This window comes from Mirounga leonina, unplaced genomic scaffold (genome assembly GCF_011800145.1).
Source record: "Mirounga leonina isolate KUSES-001 unplaced genomic scaffold, KU_Mleo_1.0 Mir_165, whole genome shotgun sequence".
Classification (NCBI taxonomy): Eukaryota; Metazoa; Chordata; class Mammalia; order Carnivora; family Phocidae; genus Mirounga; species Mirounga leonina.
The window spans coordinates 53,505,645-53,528,981 of NW_023270415.1; the positions used below are offsets into that span (position 1 = coordinate 53,505,645).

The 23,337-nt window shown below is 38.2% G+C and overlaps 1 non-coding gene across 1 annotated transcript; it reads left to right on the forward strand.

The window, feature by feature from the left end:
* Positions 1 to 20,465: 20,465 nt before the first annotated feature.
* Positions 20,466 to 20,608, forward strand: LOC118015519. The gene has a single exon (XR_004680663.1). It is a non-coding gene; the product is annotated as a U4 spliceosomal RNA (small nuclear RNA).
* Positions 20,609 to 23,337: the final 2,729 nt, after the last annotated feature.

Sequence of the window (23,337 nt, forward strand, 5' to 3'; positions counted from 1 at the left end):
TATAATACTGAGGTATGTGCCCCTATCCCTACACTGTGAAGAGTTTTGATCAAGAAAGGATGCTGTACTTTGTCAAATGCTTTTTCTGCATCTATTGAGAGGATCATATGGTTCTTGTTCTTTCTTTTACTAATGTATCGTATCACATTGATTGATTTGTGGATGTTGAACCAACCTTGCAGCCCAGGAATAAATCCCACTTGGTCGTGGTGAATAATCCTTTTAATGTACTGTTGGATCCTATTGGCTCGTATTTTGGTGAGAATTTTTGCATCCATGTTCATCAGGAATATTGGTCTGTAGTTCTCCTTTTTGATGGGGTCTTTGGTTTGGGGATCAAGGTAATGCTGGCCTCATAAAATGAGTTTGGAAGTTTTCCTTCCATTTCTATTTTTTGGAACAGTTTCAGAAGAATAGGTATTAATTCTTCTTTAAATGTTTGGTAGAATTCCCCTGGGAAGCCACCTGGCCCTGGGCTCTTGTTTGTTGGGAGATTTTTGATTACTACTTCAATTTCCTTAGTGGTTATAGGTCTGTTCAGGTTTCTGTTTCTTCCTGGTTTAGTTTTGGTAGTTGATACATCTCTAGGAATGCATCCATTTCTTCCAGGTTATCTAATTTGCTGGCATAGAGTTGCTCATAATATGTTCTTATAATTGTTTGTATTTCTTTGGTTTTGGTTGTGATCTCTCCTCTTTCATTCATTATTTTATTTATTTGGTCCTTTGTCTTTTCTTTTGATAAGTCTGGCCAGGGGTTTATCAATCTTGTTAATTCTTTTAAGAACCAGCTCCTAGTTTCATTGATCTGTTCTACCTGTTCTTTTGGTTTCTATTTCATTGATTTCTGCTCTCATCTTTATTATTTCTCTTCTCCTGCTGGGTTTAGGCTTTATTTTCTGTTCTTTCTCCAGCTCCTTTAGATGTAGGGTTAGGTTGTGTATTTGAGACCTTTTTTGTTTCTTGAGAAAGGTTTGTATTGCTTCCTCTTAGGACTGTTTGCTGCATCCCAAAGATTTTAAACAGTTGTGTTTTCATTTTCATTTGTTTCCATGAATTTTTTTTAATTCTTCTTTAATTTCCTGGTTGACCCATTCATTCTTTAGTAGGATGCTCTTTAGCCTCCATGTATTTGAGTTCTTTCCAACTTTCCTCCTGTGATTAAGCTCTAGTTTCGAAGCATTATGGTCCAAAAATATGCAGGGAATGGTCCCAGTCTTTTGGTACCAGTTGAGATCTGATTTGTGATCCAGGATGTGATCTATACTGGGGAATGTTCCATATGCACTAGAGAAGAATGTGTGTTCTACTGTTTGGGGATGGAATGTTCTGAATATATCTGTGAAGTCCATCTGGTCCAGTGTGTCATTTAAAGCCTTTATTTCCTTGTTGATTCTTTGCTTGGATGAACCATCCATTTCAGTGAGGGGGGTGTTAAAGTCCTCTACTATTATTGTATTATTGTTGATGTGTTTCTTTGATTTTGTTATTAATTAGCTTATATAATTGGCTGCTCCCATGTTAGGGACATAGATATTTACAATTGTTAGATCTTCTTGTTGGATAGACCCTTTAAGTATGATGTAGTGTCCTTCCTCATCTCTTATTATAGTCTTTGGTTTAAAAATCTAATTTGTCTGATATAAGGATTGCCACCCCAGCTTTCTTTTGGTGTCCATTAGCATGGTAAATGGTTTTCCAGCCCTTCACTTTAAATCTGGAGGTGTCTTTGGGTTTAAAATGAGTTGGCCCTATTCTCTCTCCTATATAGAAGTAAAAAACTAATTAGAAAAATGAAAGATCCAACTCAATGAGAATAAAAATTATTAAAATATTCATGAGTCAACTTAGCAGAGTGTAAGACATTTATGGGGGAAATTATATGATTTTACTCAAGTATATATAATAAAGCCCGAATAAAGAATCTCAGGATAAGATAACTCAATAGTATAAATAAATGTGTAAATAAATATGTAAATTAAATGCAATATGAACTAAAATCCCAACAAGATCTTTTCAATGATAGTTACAAGTGTCTTTTAAAATTCATCTGAAAGAGAAAACATGCAAGGATATCCTAAAATAAAAGGTTGAGAAAGAAAGATAAACAATGAGAGTGTAAGTTGGATTTGTTTTTTATTTTTTCCTTAAAGAAGAAAGCATTTCTGCTCCTCCTTGGAAGGATTATTGGAGTAAATACTCCAAGAAAATTGGGTTTAAGATGCTGGCATTCTCTTCCTTGAATCTCCTTGAACTGTTTGAGTAATTGCTTTGCAGATCTCACCCTCCCCACAGTTAGAGCCTAAGCACTAGATCTATAGGGAAGAAATAGAAAGCATCACTTTGGCCCCAAGCCAAGCTATATCCTCTTACACAACATATCGGAAGTTCTATATTTTGGGGAGATTACTGGGCACTACTCATCCAGTATAAATCTCATGCTGTACATTTTCATCCTTATTGGATTCTAAGTGCCTATTGTCAATTTTTGAGGAATCTAGAGAGAAGGATGGTGAATAATCACCAATCCTAAATCTCCAAGAAGGAAGTTACCCTACTGGAATCTCAAAATGAACCAAAAGGCAAAAAGACACCTATTAATTTAAGATACAACTAGAATTTCTAATAATGAGAAAATGATATTTAGGTAATCAGCTGTCCATTTGTTCTTAAAAAATTAAATCTCTACCTCACAGCAAACATAAAAATAACTTGGATAACTAAATAAGTACTATTATAAAAACCTACAGACTTCTTAAAGGAATGTACAGACAGTTATTTTGACAATTGTGAAGCTGAGGGGATCTATGAAAGATTTTAAACCCCAAACCCATAAAAAAACTAACAGCTTTTTATCTTAAAAATGAACAGTTTCTGGACAATGAGATACAACAGTCAAATTTAAAGTAACAAACTGGAAGAAAATATTTGCAACAGATATGACAGAGAAAGAACCATCAGGGGATTCCTATAGTTCAATAAGGAGAAGCAAATAGCCTAATAAGAAAAATAAACAATAGTTACAAATTGGCAGTTCTTAAAAAAAATGGCCAGCATACATCTGAAAATGTGCTTAAACTCACTAACAAAATTCAAAGTGGCAAATTTCCCCCATCAGATTAGCAAGACTTAAAAAGACTAGTATGCAAACTAGTGCTCTCGTAAACTGTTGGTCAGTATTTAACTTGGTTCAATCTTTTCAAGGTCAATTTGACAATATTTTTTAAATTTAAGATTTACATATTCTTTAACCAACAATTAATTCTGTCTTTAAAAATCCATGTTTAGTGGGACACCTGGGTGGCTCGGTCATTTGAGCCTCTGGCTCTTGACTTTGGCTCAGGTCATGGTCTCAGGGTCCTGAGATCGAGCCCCAAGTCAGGTTCCATGCTCGGCGGGGAGTCTGCTGGAGATTCTCTCTCTTCCTTTCCCTCTGCCCCTCCCCCCACGCTCTCTCTCTCTCTCAAATAAATAAATAAATCTTAAAAAAAAATCCATGTTTAATGTCCTTGTCCTCTCCTGCAGTGATGTCCTTGCTGGATCTCCACTCCTTAGTGTGTGAGATCACAACTCACATGCTCAGTTTCAGCCAGGACTGTTTCTAGGCTACAACTTAGTTTCTCCTCACCTGTTCAGTCATAGTTTCTCACCCATACCCCCAGGGGGCTGGGTTAAAAGGAGCTTCCATTCTCAGCCCCATTGTGTGACAGAATCAGAACCTTCTCCCACAACCATCTAGGCAAAAGGTGAAAAACTCAGCTGCCTGCTGGGTTCCAGAAAGTAAAAGAAATGAATGAAGCAAGGAGAGGAGAAGTATATATGTTAGTGGTAGACTCTGAAAGCAAAGTGCAGAGCAGGTACTCTGGCCAAAGTAATCCATATTTATATGTGAAATATCCTAACTTTTGAGTAGTTCACTAATTTTAGTTGGTTCAATGAAACAAGGAAAATATAAGTTGTGGAGAGCAAAGGAAACATAATTTGCCTCATGAGCAATTTCTTGATAAGCCTCCAGTCTAGCAGTGGCTACCAGTCCAGTATTACCTTCATTCATGATTAGTTTCCCCTGGTGGCTCTTAGTGCCCTTATCTGCCCAAACACCTTAGATAAGACTGTCACGATTCATTGGAGGCTCTAGAAGTACTGATTTTCCAAAAGCAAAGAGTCTTTTTAGGTTGCCTTTCCCAGAATCTCCTTGGCCTCTCTGCAGGTGCATATACCTCTCTGCCATGACAATTCTGCATACCAAGGAGATGGCATGGTGGTGAACAGCATTTAATTAAACCACTAAAGGTCCTGGAGCTCTTCCCTCAAACCAGGGTGACTGTTCATCCTTTTATTACAAAGTCACTCAAGTGACTCAACCAGAACAATGTAAATCTGCTACAACTATATTGTCTTCCTCCAGAAAGAGATGCATATGATAAATCATGCATTGAAAAAATTAATGTTCTACTAATCCCCCAACCACATGATGACTAGAACAAAAGCCACACACTTAAAGTGTAGGCAAAGGACAAGCACAAAATGTGTTCTGCTCAGAGAGAAAGAGTTAAGGGATCACAACCTTCAATTTAAAGACCAAGGTTACTTTATTCAGTTGAGAGAGTAAGGCACTGTTTATTTCATAGAGTAATGAATCACATTTTTTCTGCCCCACAGAATTCTAATGCTGTCAAGTATGGTAAGATAGATGATCCTATTTAAAATTATATTTTACAAAGCAAAACAGATATAACTCAGTAACTGTGCATCTAATTGACTTAATTGCCTCATTTATCACATGACTTAAGTGAGCTGATGTTTTCTACTCTGCTTCACCCATGTAATTCTTGTAATATAAGAGCTGATACATGGTGCCAGGCATGAGCGAGAAATCCTCTCTCCTGAGAAAAGATATCATTGGAGTGATGTTGGCTTTGGGTTCCAGTTTATTGAAAAATCAATGTCCATTTGTGCAACCAACACATATGGCTTTCTCCCAGGTTGATGATGGCTTCAGGAGGCTGGCTATCACCTAATGAAGTCAGATCAGCTTACCCGGCACCCAAGTTACAGTTGGCAAAGTGACTTTGTCATTAAAATCCAGTTTATCATTCCTGTTGGTGTTTTTCTTTCCATCTCACCCCCTCCTATCCATTTCTCCTGAAGCCACAGTATTGTTTTTCTCTCTGCAGATAAGATAATGTGTTGATACATTCCAATAAACAGAGTCCAGCTGACATTTTACATGAGGCTTTTAAAAAAATTAATTACCAGTAAAGTAATACCATTTCCCCATTATTAAATGGAGTGGCAGTCTAAATTGCAATGCTGTTTTTCCCCCAGTGTTCTCTTTCTCTGGAGAATACCCCTAGAGTGGTAGTCACTGGCATCAGAAGCTCTGGTAAGGCAGTGGGTTTTTTTTTTTCCCCCTGAATCTGCCAAAAGCAACAAATAATTCTGTTAGGAAGTGCCAACTCAATCACTAAGCATGGTTACTAGGTTCTTACTTGAGTCTGTTACATGAACACCTCCCTCTCTAATAGTTAGGAATGTTTTGATTACAGGTAACAAAACTAACTGGCTGATGTTAGGGGAAAAAAGAAAAAGAAAAGTTTATATATACAAATGTGCAAGGATAGCAGGAGGTCACAGATTCAATGGGAAGATAAAGAACCAGGCATAAGACTGGATATGAACCAAGGCATTTTTATGCCAAGAGGGAAGAAGCCAAGGTCTTTTAGCCCAAATAGGCTGGTCTGTAGTTGCTGCCGCATGCAGGACACCGTGGCTGCTTGCTACTGCTATGAGAGAATCTAAATGTCTTTGTGTCCCTTGATAAAGAGTCACAGTCCCACGTTGGGGCCTCTGGTTGACTGGACCTGGGATATAACTTGTAGTCAAAACAAGATACTGGAAACAACAGAATATATAGTCATTTGTGCTTCGCATTCCTAAAGAAACAAGCATCTAAAAGTTTGCAATGGCCATAGCATGTCTGAATGGGTAAGTGGTAAAAATTCTAAGTGACCATGGACATTTTGAAGGATTCAAGCTCACTACAATCTTAACCAGTGAAGAAATGCATCTGAGAGTTATGTTAAGAATTTTACATAAAGAAACACGTAAAATGGTTTCTGTAGGAGGCATAATAAATAGGGAATCAAAGGATAGGGGAATAAGCTAGTTAAGAAGTAGAGTCTCCAATAAAAATCTCAAGGTTAGGATAAATTTAAATAGGACTAAATTCACAGTGTTCTGTTGTTGTAGTAAGGCATACCACCAAATGATTTTAGTATACACACATGAGCACACAAGTGCACACACACACATGATTTCTGTACATATATGGAAATTACTGTTCTTGCATGGTATTTTACTGGACCAATAATAAAACTCCCATATAGTCCTTGGTTAAAGCAGTATGGTTGATTCTGGTCTACAGATTTATTTTAAAAGCCTTCATGTGGGAGAAGTGAAAGGAATCTGCATTTATTGAGTGTTCATGTTGAGGAAGAATACTCAAGTAGAAGGAGCAGCAACTATAAAGGTCTTGAGATGGAGATGAGTTTTACATGTTCTAGAATCTAATTGTAAGCCAGTATGGCCAGAGTGTAGTGAAAGAGAAGGATAGTGAAGGGAGGTGGGGTTAGAAAGTTCTACAAGCCATTGACATTCAGATTAGATATCTGGAGTAAGAAAGAAGTAAAACAACAAAAAAAAGAAAGCTGGGTTAGCAATTAAAGGAAAAGTTATACTAATAAGAAGAGTTAAATAATGGCTTTTCATTGTACCTCCTGAAACACGAGGAATAGAAAACTGGCCTGGCATATTCTCAATCTTGGTATCTACTTTCATCCTTTCCCTTTTTAGGGGAAGTTTGGAGGCAGATATGGTGGGCCTTTATCTGATGTCTCTAAAATCACCCTGTAGTAAAAGGACAAAAACTGATGAGTTCAGAAAGTTGTAAGAGGACTAGAAATTTTGGCTAAAATGTTTCTTGTATACAAAGGATTGAACATAGAAATTCTATTGACATCTAATTGCTGGCATGTGCAGGCTGATAAGTGTTACCAAATGCCTTCCTAAATAAGTATGGGGTGGTGTGGAAAGAAATGTTTCTCTGTTGGCTAAATGGTGAAAGCAGTAACCTATTAAGAGAATTATTCTCAGAGACTGAATGCTAATTGATTTTATGTGCATGTCAAGAAGCCGATCAATGACAGGCTTGCTGCAAAATAGCAGAGCAAAGAAAAATATACAAAACAGATTGTAGTCAAATGTGGAAAGCATCTGATCTTATCACTGAAAATATCTAGTTTAATGAACATTTTACCAGTTTGGTATGCATAAACTCCATAAAATCCATAAACTGGAATCTCTTTAGTTTCACTCTGAACAATTATAGATATATGTAAATGTTTTTAACTGAAGGAAACCAACTTTATAACTTCATAATCTTAAAAATTTTCTTATTAAGGTGAAATTCATATAATATAAAATTAACTATTTTAAGGAGTATAATTCAGTGTCATTTGTACATTCACAATGCTGTGCAACCATCACTATCTAGTTTGAAACCATATAGTTCCAAAAAGTGGGAACAACCCAAATGTCCATTAACGGATGAATGAGTAAACAAAATGTGATATATCCATACAATTGAATATTATTCAGCTGTAAAAAAAAGAGTGAAGTACTCATACATACTGCAATGTGGATGAACCTAGAAAACATGCTAAGTGAAAAAAAATATAGACACAATAGGTCACATTATATGATTCCATTTATATGAACTTTCCAGATTAGGCAAATCCATAGAAACTTTTTAATTTCTTATATGATGAGTGATGGCTGACTTCTCCTTTAAGAACTATGAGCTTTTGTGAATGTAGGGACTGTACCTTATTCATCTATGTTTCCTCAGCCCAAAATATAGTTCCTGGCACATAGAGAACCCATTGTATCAGTCAAGAACTGATATAATCTACTTATCATAGAATTGGAACCACGAGGATATATCTATATATCTATATCTATATATAATATTTGCAGGTATTTATCACAAAGACTTGACCTTACACAATTAATAGAAATAAGAGAAATAGTCTATGTGATGTTTAGTTTCTGAGTCTAGTGCCGGAACATGATGTCCACATGCAGGTAGTTGGGAAGAAAAGATGGTTGTGAAGTCAGAGAAACAAATACAAACTGGAACCTGTGAGTGTGAATTGGAACCCTTAAGAATGAACTGGAACCTCTGTAGGTTCTTTATTGCCTCCAAGTTTACAATTTTGATGAAGGTTTTCTTCAGAAGCTAGGGCCTCATTGCCACAGAGCTGAACACACACCTGGACCAGGAGTTGGAGAACTTAGAGCAGGAGATGCAAGGATCTCCAGGATTTGCTGCTGCCACCCTCCAGCCAGGAAGCCAGGGAGTCAGTCCCAATAGGCAGGCTTTGCAAAAGCACTCTGTGCTGCACCAGCCTTCTCAGCACCAGATGATACCTGGGACTTCACTTCTATCTTCCATGTCAGCGTCTGACCTAATCCCATGAAGGAAAGATGGATGCTGGGAAATGTAGCTCAAGCTTAGCTAAATTGAAGCAATGCTAATCAATCTCCCACAATTACCAGGAATGCTTATGGAATAACTGAGTAAACAAGTGCAAAAAATAGTGCTTTAGCAAGCATTTCTGTAACTTACTTGCCGGCAGAGTGTGCGAAAAATATTTTTCAAGTACCTATATAAACCAGAAAATAGATTGGGCACTTTACCAACATGGTTGTTTCATTATATCATCACAGCAACCCTATGACATAATCACAATTTTTATTACACAGTTATTTCTTTTTTTTAATTTAATTACACAATTATTATTACAAAGATGAAGGAAAAGAAGCACAAATTGTTAAATAGCAATAGGTACTTAGCTTAGGTAGCAAATAACTGAGCTAGAAAAACCAGATTTAGATCTATCCCCTTATAAAGCCCATGCTCTGTCTACTATACTGCCCTGCTCCCCACAGACCCACCTTGATTTTCTCCACTTTATGTATAGCGAAGTTTTCTGCTTCTTTCTCCTCTTTCCATCTTCTTCCTTTTCAAGGAAAAAAAAAAAAAGAAGTCCTTCCTTTTCTTCCCATGTAAACTGTTATTAGGGATGACTGAGTTCTATAATGTGTACTTGTTTAGTGGTGCCTGTCAGAGATATTATGAGGCTCAGCATCAGAAAATGACAGACACCTTTCCTTTGTTTCTCTTAGGAGTGCATTATTCTCTCCCTCCTGGTCTCTGTGCTCTGCCCTCTGCTGTTAAATCCACTTCCATGCTATCAATAATCTTCCATGAAACCATGAACAAGTCAAATTCTGAGAAATCCTTCTCATCTGTTTGTTGATAAGTCCCACACATTTCCAAAAAGTGTGTTGTTTGGCAATGACATAATGTTCGATATTATGACAAAAAGACTTAATATATAATTAGCAGATTAAAGAATTGTATTATTTGCTTAAGATAAAGCATAGAAGTGTTAATAGCTAACATTTTTTGGCACTAGCCATGAGCATAGTCTGAGCTAAGAGTTTTATATGAATTCTCTCATTAATCTAAATGAATAGCCAATGGAAGGGTTAATTATATATTGACATTTTTTTAATGAAAAAATCTGAGGCTTTGAGAATTTAAAAAACTTGCTCAAAGGTATAGATTAGTAAATTATCAGGTCCATTTGATCTGAAAGCCCTTGTTCTTAATTATCATGAAGTGTCATTTAAAACTCCTTACCAATTTCTTCCTATTTTTTTTCCAGAGGCGAAGCTGGGGGGAGGGAGGTGGGTAGTGGGAGAAGGAGAGAATCTTAAGCAGGCTCCATGGAGTCCCATGTGGGGCTCGATTTCACAACCCTGAGATCATGATCTGAGCCAAAATCAAAAGTCAGACCCTTAACTGACTGAGCCACTCAGGTGCCCCCAATTTCTTCCTATTATTTAACAAATATCCATTGAGTGCCTACTAGATGGTCAAGTATTAACAGCAGATTAAAACACCATGGCACAGGGCAAAATGAGGAATATAGTCACAATCATATTTTTTATATTCTAATAGCTGTCTTCAAAACCAATTTATGATATATGTAGTAAGATTTGGTGGATGGAAACCTTTTTGAAGGGTCTCTCCAAAAAAGCTGGGAATGCAATAGTTTTCCCCCCAAAGACATTAAGACCATTGATCTCATTTCAGTAGGCAGCAGTTAAGTCAACCTAACAAACTGCAAGTTTAATTGACTGAATTTTTAAAATTCAAGCTTTTGTCTGCACATTTTATGTACACAAAACAAACAAGGAAAGAATATGTCTTATTTTCATAAATGTTACCTTCCCATTACAAATGCATTGTGAAAATAGGGACCTATAGACTAGAAGAATCCAACTTTTGGTAGCAAATGCTTATGGAGATTTCTGCTGCTAGTACAGCAGATCCACTCTCGGGCTGTTTTAGATTGTGCTTTTGCTATTTGTTCTATCATTTCCCACTCTTCCATCCCTAATCCCACCCCCTCTTTTATCTTAGATCTTTAGTGCATCCACAGTGGAAAGGCTGTGAAACTCGACTAACTGGACTGGGAAATGACATTAGAGAATGTAGAGCACAAGAAGACTGGAGACCTGGCCAAAGAGATCTTCTCAAAGGTCTGTTATCTACTTGTTTTCATACCATACATGGGATTCTTGACTGGAATAGCCAGTGGATATTCCCTCAGTCTAGAGTGTTTTAGAGTTATGCTTTAACCTAGAGCTTCACTGCAACAACAATAAGAGTCACAGAGATGACTCCTCCACAACATAGGGTGAGAACTATGTCTGGTTTACCTTAAGCTACTTTTGTGGATATTGCATTATATATGACAGACAGATGGGTTCTGACACAAGCTTCATTTCCTCCTTCACTATGTGAATTAATTTGGCTTGCTGTGGCTCAGAGCATAATACCTTGTAATGGCTTGGGGTTTGTTTTCTTTCATTGTACAGGGTCAACTGATTCTCTTTTGTTGTTGTTTTGTTTTGTTTTTATTTTTGTTTTTATGTTATTAACTGCTATCTTTCTTATTTTGCAAGTATACTCAAAGTTTACTTTATCAACTGAGCTGCTTAAGGGAAATTGCTTCCTTCACTATTTCTCAAGATGATCTACTACCAGTTATCCCTTATCATGGATATCTGTCCCGGGTGTCTGGGCTTTCATTGTCTGCTTGCTTTTCCTTTTTAAACTTGACAGTCTGTATCTGTCTGTTCTGTGGCAATACTTTCCATATATTAAATGGCTGCTGTGTATTACCTCTTGCTTTCACAGTAATCCTGCAAAGTGGTGTGATCATCTCTATTTTACAAATAAAAACCTAAGATCTGAGAAATTTAGCTACTTTTCTAAGGTCATATATCATGATTTAAATCTATGTCTATCTGAATTTAAAGCTCAGAGTGACTGAAAAGATATTTTATCCATATCCCATTGTAGTGAGAAAAGACTATTTGGATGGAAGAAAATATTTAACTGACAAATGCCTTGGGGCTCTGCTGTTGGACTGCTTAGGCTCAAACCCTGACTCCACCTTTGTTATCTAACTAACTTTGAGTAAGTTGCTTGAACTTTCTGAGATACAGTTTCCTCATCTGTAGAATGGACATAATTATATTAACTAACTTTCTGTGATATTGTGAGGACTAAATGTGATAGCACATATGATATCACTTTTAAAGGACAGTAGCTGGCATGTGGGAAGAGGTTAGTACATGCTAGTTGCTATTACTATTACTGTTATTATTATTTATGTTTCCTAACTGAAAAGTAGTTTACTAAACAGAAGCATTCATGTCATGGTACTTATTCTGAAACATCAATGAAAGTTGCTCATGACTTTAGAAGTTCAGAGGTTTGAGTGTTTAACTATTTCATACCCACAGTCACATGGGGCCATATCTATGCTGGAAGAAAGAAAAGAAATTTTTTCTTTAAATTAGTGCTTTCCAAGCTATGGTAATATTACCCCTTTACTTCTGTCCTGACTCTGTTCTTAAATATGAAATGGAATATTCACCAATTACCACACAATGCATGAAGTAGCCTCATCCTATAAAACCCTATTCCTGGAAAACAACCTTGGCTTGGCTTTGGTGATTCTAAATGTGAGGATCAGAGTCCAAAATTGACTCCCTGGAAAGGCTGTTCAGACAGCAATTAACAAATCACCCTCCAGCAGGGAGAATTCCCGGACAAGCTGGGCAGGGGCAGGGCTCTCACTTCCCATAAATCTCCCACCAGCCATTGCCCTTGTTGCTGGGAATCACCACCATTGTTTTCCCTCTTCTCTTAATCCCTTCTTCCCTTACTCCCTCTTTACCTCCCATCCACATTCCATCCTTCCTTTTCTTCTATTAGGGAATTAAAACAGACATCAAAACCAAACATAAACTAATACTTTGGTATGCCCATATCTTTAATACTATGTGTGCTGTGTGTATTTAAAGTTGGGAAGTTAAGACTTCAAGGGGAGGACCATTTCTGGTCCTGCTCTGGGTGATACCTAAAACACCGAGAACTCCACACTCTGCCAAGGCACAGAACCACTGAGAAGGGTCATGTTCTCAGAACAAACACACACATATTCATGGGCTAATCTTATTCAGTGCTCCATGGCATTGACCTTAATACCTCAGATATATTTGGAGAAAAATTATATTGAAATAATAATCATAAAAGCAATGAAAAATTGGGCCTTCAATTTGGGTTGTTAAGAATGGTCTCTGTAGGGGCGCCTGGGTGGCTCAGTCGTTAAGCGTCTGCCTTCAGCTCAGGTCATGATCCCAGGGTCCTGGGATCGCATTGGACTCCCTGCTCAGCGGGAAGCCTGCTTCTCCCTCTCCTACTCCCCTCGCTTGTGTTCCTGCTCTCCTATCTCTCTCTCTGTCAAATAAATAAATAAAATCTTTAAAAAGAAAAAATAGAATGATCTCTATAAAAGGAAGAAAAGAAGGCCCAGACACCTCGACCCAACACCTCAACCACCCTCTGCTTTGCTGTAAAACATCTATTAAATGTGTGGTGGGCTTAATTACTTAAAATATTGAAGTGTCCTTTTTGAATTGAGTATTTCCTGGTGTTTGCCTATACTGGAACATTCCTCACCTTGGTGAGGTGAGTCAGCCTTTTCCAGTTCTCTAGCTTATTAACTGACTTGTCCCTCTGCCAATGGTTTCCAAACACAGGAGTGCGACAAAATTTCACTGGTATGAGGTAAAATGAGAAAAATAAGGAGAATGTAGGGACTTTTTCTTAGGACCAAATTTATTTAATTGAAAAGAAAACCATTTACTGTAAAATTATGTAATTTCTATATTTTGTGACAAAGAGGTCTTTCTTTTATGAAAAGATATACAAAAGAGGAAAATTGAGGAACCATGGCCTTAAACTTTGGGAAATGTGAAATGGAGAAACTGCTCTAGGCAACACACGGGGGGCCGGGGGGCAGTGTATGTGTATGTTTATAACCAGGCATCCACCTCAAGGAATCGAGTAACTGGACAGTTCCTAAAGGAGGCTTTTAATGGAGGATTCAGTGGGGAGTGTTAGCTCCAGTCAGATGGTTGCTCCAGTCAGAGTGTTAGCTCCGGTCAGATTTAGCTCCAGTCAGATGGTTGCTAAAGCAGAGGCATTACTGGAACAGAAGGGGCAGCTATTCCATCCTTACAGACAAACCTTTATTCTTCATATTGCCTTTTTGGGTTATATTTTCTTCTTCTGAGCTATAATTGGTGTCCTTTTTAACCTGATTTCACTTGAATAAAATTTGTTCCCTAGGGACAGCCTTGATGAGTAGTCAACAAATTAAAACAGGAAACGAATGAAAAAAAATGCTGCGATGACATTTCTAATAATAATAGTACTTAAAATGAATGTCATGGCTCAAGTTTTCTAGAAAACAGAATGCAGGACAAGGCTTGATTGATGATGCTTTGTTTGGAAGTGCAATTTCAGGTCAGCAAAAAGAAAAAAGAAGTGCTTTCACATGAATAGTGCATTTAATCATCTCAACAGAAATAAAGCAAGTTAGCAATCTAATCAAAATTTTGAGAAGCTGCTTTTAAATGCCATTTTTGGATGTCCTTAGTGTTTCCATGATAACTAAGTGAGTGAATGTACTCAGACAGGTGAATGACTGGCCCAGGTATATGTAGTGGGAGAGTGGCACAGCTGGATTCAAAATCAAGCTTGATTCTTTAGCTGATGGGCCTTCACCATCCCTGCAGATTGGAAGCACAGGGCTTTTAGAGGAATATCTGGGACAAGGATTATTATTCTAGTTTTGGAGAAAGAGAAAATAGATGCATTGGAGAGTTTAGTAATCTGTCTAAAAACAAACTAGCAAATCAAATCCATTGTATGAAAAGAAAGAAGAAAAATCAAATGATCATAATGGATGCAGAAAAAGCGTTTGATAAAATCAAACACCCATAATTATTGTAATTATTTTTATGATAAAAAAAGCACAAAACTCTCAGCAAACTAGGAATAGAGGAGAATTTCCTCAACTTGATAAAGAACACCTACAAAAAGCTTCAGCAAACTTCATATTCAATGGCGAGAAACTCAAAGATTTCCCACGGAGATTAGAAAAAGCCAAGGATGTCCCCTCTTACCACTTCCTTTTAGCATTGTACTAGAAGTCCTAGCTAATGCATTCAGACAAAAAAAAAAAAAAGGAAATAAAAGGTATACAGACTGAGAAGGAAGAAATAAAATGCCTTTGTTTGCAGATAGCATGATTGTCCATGTAGTAAATACAAAAGAATCAACAAAAAGCTTGGAACTAATATGGTATTATAGCAAGGTTGCAGGATATAAAGTTAATCGACAAAAACCAGTTGCTTTCTTATATGCCAGCAATGAGCAAGTGGAATTTGAAATTAAAAACACAGTACTATTTGTATTATCACCCCTTCCCCAATTAAATTCTTAGTTACAAGTCTAACGAAGTATATACCAGATTTATATGAGGAAAACTACAAAAATCTGATGAGAGAAATCAAAGAATAGTTAAATAAATGAACAGTTACTTCATGTTCATTGATAGAAAGACTCAGTATTGTTGAGATGTCTGTTCTTCCTAGCTTGATCTGTAGATTCAAAGCAATCTGAATAAAAAACCCAGAAAGTTATTTTGTGGAGAAACCGATTTAAAGTTTATATGGAGAGGCAAAGACCCAGAATAGCCAACACGCTATTGACAGAGAGAAACAAAGTTGGACTAATGATACTACTGAATTTCAAGACTTATTGTAAAGCTACATGGATCAAGATGCTGTGATATTGGTGAAAGAATAAACTGACCAATAGAACAGAATGGAGGTGGTAGGAGTTCTGGGGAACTAAACAAGTCCTCTTGACCCAAATTATCACCTTTTCTACCTGGTGGGCCCAGTACTAGTGACTCATTTTTTGTGTTATAAAGTCCATCTCTCTGTGTATATTAAAAGCAGATTAATCCCAGCCCTAACCCTGCTTTCTAATACAGTTACCCTTAAGTTCCAAAGATAGATTTGCCTACTTCACACTTATGCTTGAAACTTGCCCTGGGAACCCATACCTTCCCCATTTTTTATCAGTCATTCATTTATTAAGTACCTACTATGTGCTGGAAACTGCACTCAGATCAGGGATTCAATGGTGAGTCCACAAGGACTGATCTTTTCCTCATAGAGGCATTTGACTGGTTCTTTACTAAATGCTCACATAGCAAAGTAGACACCAGGCTTCCACCCACTTTCCTACTCTTGGCACTCTTATGTACTGACACAAAATTCAAGAAAGAGTTTAAATATCTCTTTCATCCAACTTCCCAGCCTTTACTGCTTTGAAGACTGGCTAAAGTAAAAACTTTTTGTTGGTTTTCCTACTGTGAATAAATGCTGCCCCCTTCTGGAAAATTGACAGAAATGTAAAAGACTGACTTCTAGCCATGAAAGCTTTATAGTTTGTGGGAAGGCCACACAACAGAAGCACCAGCTCTCTGGTCTCTCTCTTGTATTCCTTCACTTCTCAAACCCTTGTTATTTCTTCTAGAAGAATTAGCTCAATATGTATGTTTCAAAAATATTTCCAATAACCAGATTTGAAGTTTTATGGCTCAACTTAAATTAGGAAAACACAAATCAACACACAAGGTAAAGTAATTAATTTTTCACTCCTCAGGCCAAAGCCAAAGAATATTTTATTAATTTTACAGCTATCTACACACACACATACACACACACACAAACATGTTAGGTATGCTTCCACCTTAGGGTCTGTGACCTGACAGTGTTTCTGCCTGGAATGCTCTTCTCTGCATCTCCACATGAATAACCTCTCCCCTCCTTTAAGTCTTTGTGGTTTTGTTTAATGATGTTGATGTGCAGTGACTATCTATTGAATTAAATTGAACACTGAAGGTAGTGGGAATTGCTGACCTATAAGTTTATTTTGAACTTAACATTTTTTTTTGAAAACTACTCAAAAATGTTTCTCTATAATTATGCCTTCTATTTAAGGCTGATGTTTATTATATTTCATTATTCATATGTAGCTTTAAATGAGCTTATCAGTATTTTTTCTAAATATGCTGACCAAAAATCTGGCAAGTAAGCCCACTTCTATGCTTGGTAGTAACTTCTGAGTTACCAGATGTGAGTGTGTGTGCACAAGGGCACGTGTGCGTATGTGTGTGTATGTGTGTAGGAATACCTGAAATTCTTGGGGGCATCCAAGTCACTAGAAGATGAAATAGCTAAGTGGGGCAATAGATGGACAAAAAGCAAGCTTGAACCAGACGCTTTGGACAGCTATTCCTCTTAGAGCCTTGAAGTACTGCTTCCTCGTGTACTTAATACTCTTAAACTATCCCCTGATTCCAGCCTTCTCCAAGGAGATTTTCAAAATGACTTGCACTGGCCAAATTGGGGTGGAAATCATTTTTGGAAAAGGCAAACACAAGAAAATTTTAGCACTAGGTTTAAAGTTAAATTGATAATCTTTCAAGTCTTTAGTAAACCATAATCTGGTTTCAAAGCTTATAGCTACATTCTAGGATATCTACATTTTTATGACAAAATGCTTTTTACTTGATTTTTTTCTGAATGATATAGCTTCATGATTATGAATCTAATCACAATTAGCTGGATTATATCACAATTAGCCACTTACCAGGAGTGTGGCTTTAGGTAAGTTATATAACTTCTCTGGGTCTCAAGTTTTTCACCTGTAAATTTTTTTTAAAGCATTTAATCATGATGCAAGAGAATGGGGGTACTTTGGGACAGTAGCAGGAAGAAAGCAGGGCCCAAAGGCCTCCAGTACTGATGCTTAAATGCTGTGCAGGATCCCAGTGCAGGCAGGGCAGGCAGCCGGTTCCTAGTCGTCATTCAGAGGAGACAAGGGGGCAGGAGTCTCCCTCAGCCTTTCTCACAATGGAAAATGTTTTTCTAGGCTGACTCAGAATACCCAGCTCTACCTACCTGGAGAATGCAATGGAGAATAACTGATATGTTAGAGCCTGGTGATCCTGGTAGACAGGAGGAAGGGATCACGAGAGAGCTTGGTAATACCACCAGAAGGTATCACAGGATTTACTTCCTAGAATTACTGACAAGAGTTCATGAGATTATTGTAAAGTGCTTCATGAAGCAAACACTTAATAAATGTCAGCTATAATTATATAATAGGATGTGTTTAATATATCCTAAAGTATGTCCTCTGCAACATTCCTTTGCTTTACTTTTCTATCTAGAAGTGTCACTTGGCAATTCTGTTGAAGCTGATCACTGGAGGATGGTTGTAGAGACCATGATGTTGATATCAGTACACTGCCAGATTCTTATTTTAACATGTGATGAGACCAGGAGATTGTGATGAGCTATGCCAGAATCTTACTGTATTGTTTAAAACCAGACCAAATCTTGCCATCACGCACTGCCACTGTCTGCCATTTGGAACTGCATATGACTCCTGGTGTCCTCGTAATTCATTTTCTTCCTCTCATTTGCCGGTTTTCCTCTTCTGGATATCAAGTATACAAGGTGAAGGGAGAAACAACATTTTTTTGGTACCTACCCTATGCTGGATGTGGAGGTTTTAGTTGTGATTTTCCATATTCTCATTGTATTCTATCAGCTGTCACATGATATCAATTTGTCCCATTACTAATGACACTCACTTTGATCACTTTGATTAGGGTGATGGCTTCTTAACTTTAAAGTTATTGTTTCCCTCTTATAATGAATAAATATTTTACAGGTGATACTTTGAAACTGTATAAATATCTTATTCCTCATCAAAATAATTGAATTACTTATTAATTTATATCTCTGTTGACTCATAGTTTCCTGCTTTATTCAGTGTGTTATAATTTGTTAACATTTTTATTTAGATGCTCAAATTGTCCCTCTCCCCGATTTGTTCATGGAGCCCCTTTAAATGAGATTTTGAATCCTTTTGACGTGTTCCCTTCATTTTTTGAACACTTGCTTACCTTCTGGAGCAAGGGTGCCTCTTGCACTTTCCCTCACCCAGGGCTGAAACTAGGTGATCTCAAGGATCTTGGATCCTTTTGGACAACAGTATTTGGACACCAAGATATGGGGACCTGGGAGTGCTCAGTATACTACTGGGATGTTTCTGTTCCAGCCCTCACAGTGGACAGAGCTAGCAGTGCATGTGTGCGCGCGTGTGTGTGTGTGTGTGTGTGTGTGTGTAAAATGAACCTTGTGGTATTGGATTGAAACTGTAAGTATCTGTGGACTCATGATTTTTAGAATATATATGGATTGAGAAAGAAATAAATGTGTATGTGTGCATGTATGCATATATACACATACTCTAGTTTTCTTCCTACTCATATTTGTACCTCCCTTTTCCATTAGTGAGAAAACTGGTTCAAAATATTCTTTATGTGTTTATTTGATAAATCTGGGTATGCAAAAAATCTCCCAACTCCATTTCCATCCCCTCCTGCACAAATTCCTCCATCCCCCTATTTGGGCTCTGACACCATGTGACAATGCAAGGATGCTTACCTCATTCTGCTTTGGGTTCAACTCACAGTGCCAAGCCACCTGTCCACATGGATGCTCTCCTCACTCTGCTCAGGCTCTGACTTCCAGTGCCTGGCTTCTTCTCCCACCAAGTGGAGACTTCCCCATCCTGCTTAGATACTAGCACAACATGGCAGGCGGCCCCTCTTTGTGGACACCTTTCTCATCCTGTTTGAGCTCTGATTCCCCACTGCAGTCTACTCCCTTACCCCCTTGTGAATGCCCTTCTCACCCTGCTCTAGCTTTGACACTCCATGCTGGGGCCTTGAGTCAGAAATATGCCTTTTATGCTATTGGAGTAACAAGGAGGCTAGTGTGCCTTAAATGGAATCAATGAGGGAGACCAAGAGGTAAGGACCAGATTGTATATGGCCTACAGGGCTATTTTGAAGATTTTAGCTTTTGTTCTAAGTGAGGTAGGGAACCATTGGAGGTTTCTAGTGACATGATCTGGCATGTTTTAGGGGAATCCATCTGGTGCTGTACTATGACTAGATGAAAGAGGGACATGGTTAGGAATAATGTTCAGTGTATTATTACAGTGTACTGGTACAACATATGGATATACTTTAAATAAATAAACATATACTGGAGTGTGCTCAAATTCTATTATCTACAGTGGTACAAGATTATAAATGTCTGAAAATCATTGTTCACAGTGGCAAGAAATCCAGCAGCTGACTAGTATTACTTGGGAAGAAGGTAGACTTCTTTTGCTCCTAGGTTCAAAGAACTAATTAGTGATAATACCTGCTAGAAATAAAACACGTATGATACACTAGTATTTCTACAACACTAATGAGAAGAGAGAAATTTGGGTGGGATTAAGTTATTGAATGTGTGGGAATGTTCTGTGTAAAGATTTGAAGTGGTAATGCTAGTATGTGTATAATTAACTTTATGTTGTTCTGTATTCTTATGGACTTCTAAAACAACATTGAGGCAACCCAACATTTAGTAATTTGGTATCTATATGAAAATAATACCTTTTCCATTCTTATTTACACATGTAATTTATATTTGTGTAGTTTATATTCTTTTAAGAAATACTCAGAGAGGGGGGCGGAGCAAGATGGGGGAGGAGTAGGAGACCTGGATTTCATCTGGTCCCAGGAATTCAGCTAGGTAGGGATCAAACCACTCTGAACACCTACGAACTCAACAGGAGATCGAAGAAAAGAATATCAACAACTCTCTGAACAGAAAAGCGACCGCTTTCTGGAAGGTAGGACATGCGGAGAAGTGAATCCGAGGCGATATTCGGGAGGATAGATGGCGGGGGAGGGGGCCTCCATCGGCCACTTCTGGCAAGTGTTAGAGCAGTGGAGCACAAAATTGGAACTTTTAGAAGTCGGCTCTAGCTTTGCGCAGTGGCAGTATCGTAGCCAATGAGGTTTATCCGAGGCGTGATTATTGCTAATAGAAGTCGGCTCCGCTGAGGGACGTGGCTCCAGTGGCTAAGTGGGGGTGGAACCCTCACGGGACAGTGTGGTCTCAGGACCCTCGGGGTCACAGAAAGACCGGGGGTGCCTGACTGCAGCAGAGCTCCCAGGTATCAGCAGGGAAGCAGGCTGCAGAGATTAAGCCGAGCAGCAGGCTCTCAGCTTGGGGTTGCCATAAACTGTGATCCACGGCACAGTCAGGCCACTGCTCTTCCAGCAGGGACCCAACAAGTGGCAGATCCGGGGAGACCCCCTTCTTCCCCCGGGAGGAGCAGCATGGGAGCACACCGCAGGGATCTGCTGGGTTTGGAGACTCCACACCGAGTCAGGTGCCAGAGATAGAAACGCTCGGTCACAGGCCGGGTGAGCTCGGAGTGCAGCCCAGCCGGAAACTGGGGAGACGGTAGTGACTGACTGCTTTTCTCTGGGGCTCACTGAGGAGTGGGGCCCCGAGTTCTTGGCTCCTCCATGGCGGAGATTGGGAGGCCGCCATTTTCACTCTCATCCTCCAAAGCCAAATGGAAAGCTTGCTGGGAACAAAAGCTCCCGAGAGCAAACCCGAGCAGATTATTTAGCCCCGACTGGGCAAGGGCGGGGCAATTCCGCTTCCAGCAAAGACTTTTGGGATCCACGGCAACAGGCCCCTCCCCCAGGAGATCAGCAAGAGCAGCCAGCCAAGACCAAGTCTACCGATCAATGAGAACGGCAGAACTCCAGCGCTAGGGGAATACTGCACATAGAATTCATGGCTTTTTTACCATGATTCTTTAGTCTTTCAAAGTTAGTTTTTTTTTTTAACTGTCTTTTTTTTTTTGAATTTTTCTTTTTCCCTTTTTCAACCAACATCTTATCAATCCCTTTTTTAAAAAAACATTTTTATTTTTCATTTTTAGAGTCATAGTCTATCCCTTCATTGTAGTTACCCTTATTTTTGGCATATATATATATAAGTTGTTCTCTCTTTAAAATTTTGAGATATAGTTTCTTCTAACAGATCAAAACATACCCTAAATCTCTAGTGTATGGCTTTGTTCTAGTCTCCTGCCTGATCACATTCTCTCTCTTTTTTTTTCTTTTTTTTTTTAAATCCCCTTCTTTCTTTTTTCAAACAACTTCTTATCAATTCCTTTTATAAATTTTTTAATAATTTTCATCTTTACAATCATATTCCATCCCTTCATCGTATCAACCCTTATTTTTGTACATATATAAGTTTTTCTTTCTTTAAAATTTTGGGAGGCGCTTTCTTCTAACAGACCAAAATACACCCAGAATCTAGTGTGTGGCACTGATCTATGGACCAGCCTGATCATATTTGATTATATTCTGGGTTTTTTTTGTTTTTATCTTTTTCTTTTTCCTTTTTTTTTCTTTTTCTTTTTTCTTTCTTGCCCTTTCTTTTCCCCCGGTTTCAGGTCTTTTCTGATTTGTTTAGAGTATATTTTCTGGGGATGTTGTTACCCTGTTAGCAGTTTGTTCTCTCATTCATCTATTCTCCTCTGGACAAAATGACAAGATGGAAAAAATCACCTCAACAAAAAGAACAAGAGGCAGTACCGACTGCCAGGGACCTACTCAATACGGACATTAGTACGATGTCAGACCTAGAGTTCAGAATGATGATTTTAAAGATACTAGCTGGGTTTGAAAAAAGCATGGAAGTTATTAGAGAAACCCTTTCTGGAGAAATAAAAGAACTAAAATCTAACCAAGTCAAAATCAAAAAGGCTATTAATGAGGTGCCATCAAAAATGGGGGCACTAACTGCTAGGATAAATAAGGCAGAAGAGAGAATCAGTGATATAGAAGACCAAATGATGGAAAATAAAGAAGCTGAGAAAAAGAGAGATAAACAGATACTGGATCACGAGGGCAGAATTCAAGAGATAAGCGATACCATAAGACAAAACAACATTAGAATAATTGGGATCCCAGAAGAAAGAGAGAGAGGGGCAGAAGGTATATTGGAGCAAATCATAGCAGAGAACTTCCCTAATTTGGGGAAGGAAACAGGCATCAAAATCCAGGAGGCACAGAGAACCCCTCTCAAAATCAATAAAAATAGGTCAACACCTTGACATCTAATAGTAAAACTTACGAGTCTCAGAGACAAAGAGAAAATCCTGAAAGCAGCTCGGGAGAAGAGATATGTAACCTACAATGGTAGAAACATTAGATTGGCAACAGACCTATCCACAGAGACCTGGCAGGCCAGAAAGGACTGGCAGGATATCTTCAGAGCATTAAACGAGAAAAATATGCAGCCAAGAATACTATATCCAGCTAGGCTATCATTGAAAATAGAAGGAGAGATAAAAAGCTTCCAGGACAAACAAAAACTAAAGGAATTTGCAAACACGAAACCAGCCCTACAAGAAATCTTGAAAGGGGTCCTCTAAGCAAAGAGAGCCTAAAAGCAACAGAGACCAGAAAGGAACACAGACAATATACAGTAACAGTCCCCTTACAGGCAGTACAATGGCACTAAATTCATATCTTTCAATAGTTACCCTGAATGTAAATGAGCTACACGCCCCAATCAAAAGACACAGGCTATCAGATTGGATAAAAAAACAAGACCCATCAATATGCTGTCTGCAAGAGACTCATTTTAGACCAAAAGACACCCCCAGATTGAAAGTGAGGGGGTGGAAAACCATTTACCATGCTAATGGACACCAAAAGAAAGCTGGGGTGGCAATCCTTATATCAGACAAATTGGATTTTAAACGAAAGGCTGTAATAAGAGATGAGGAAGGACAATATAGCCTACTTAAATGGTCTATCCA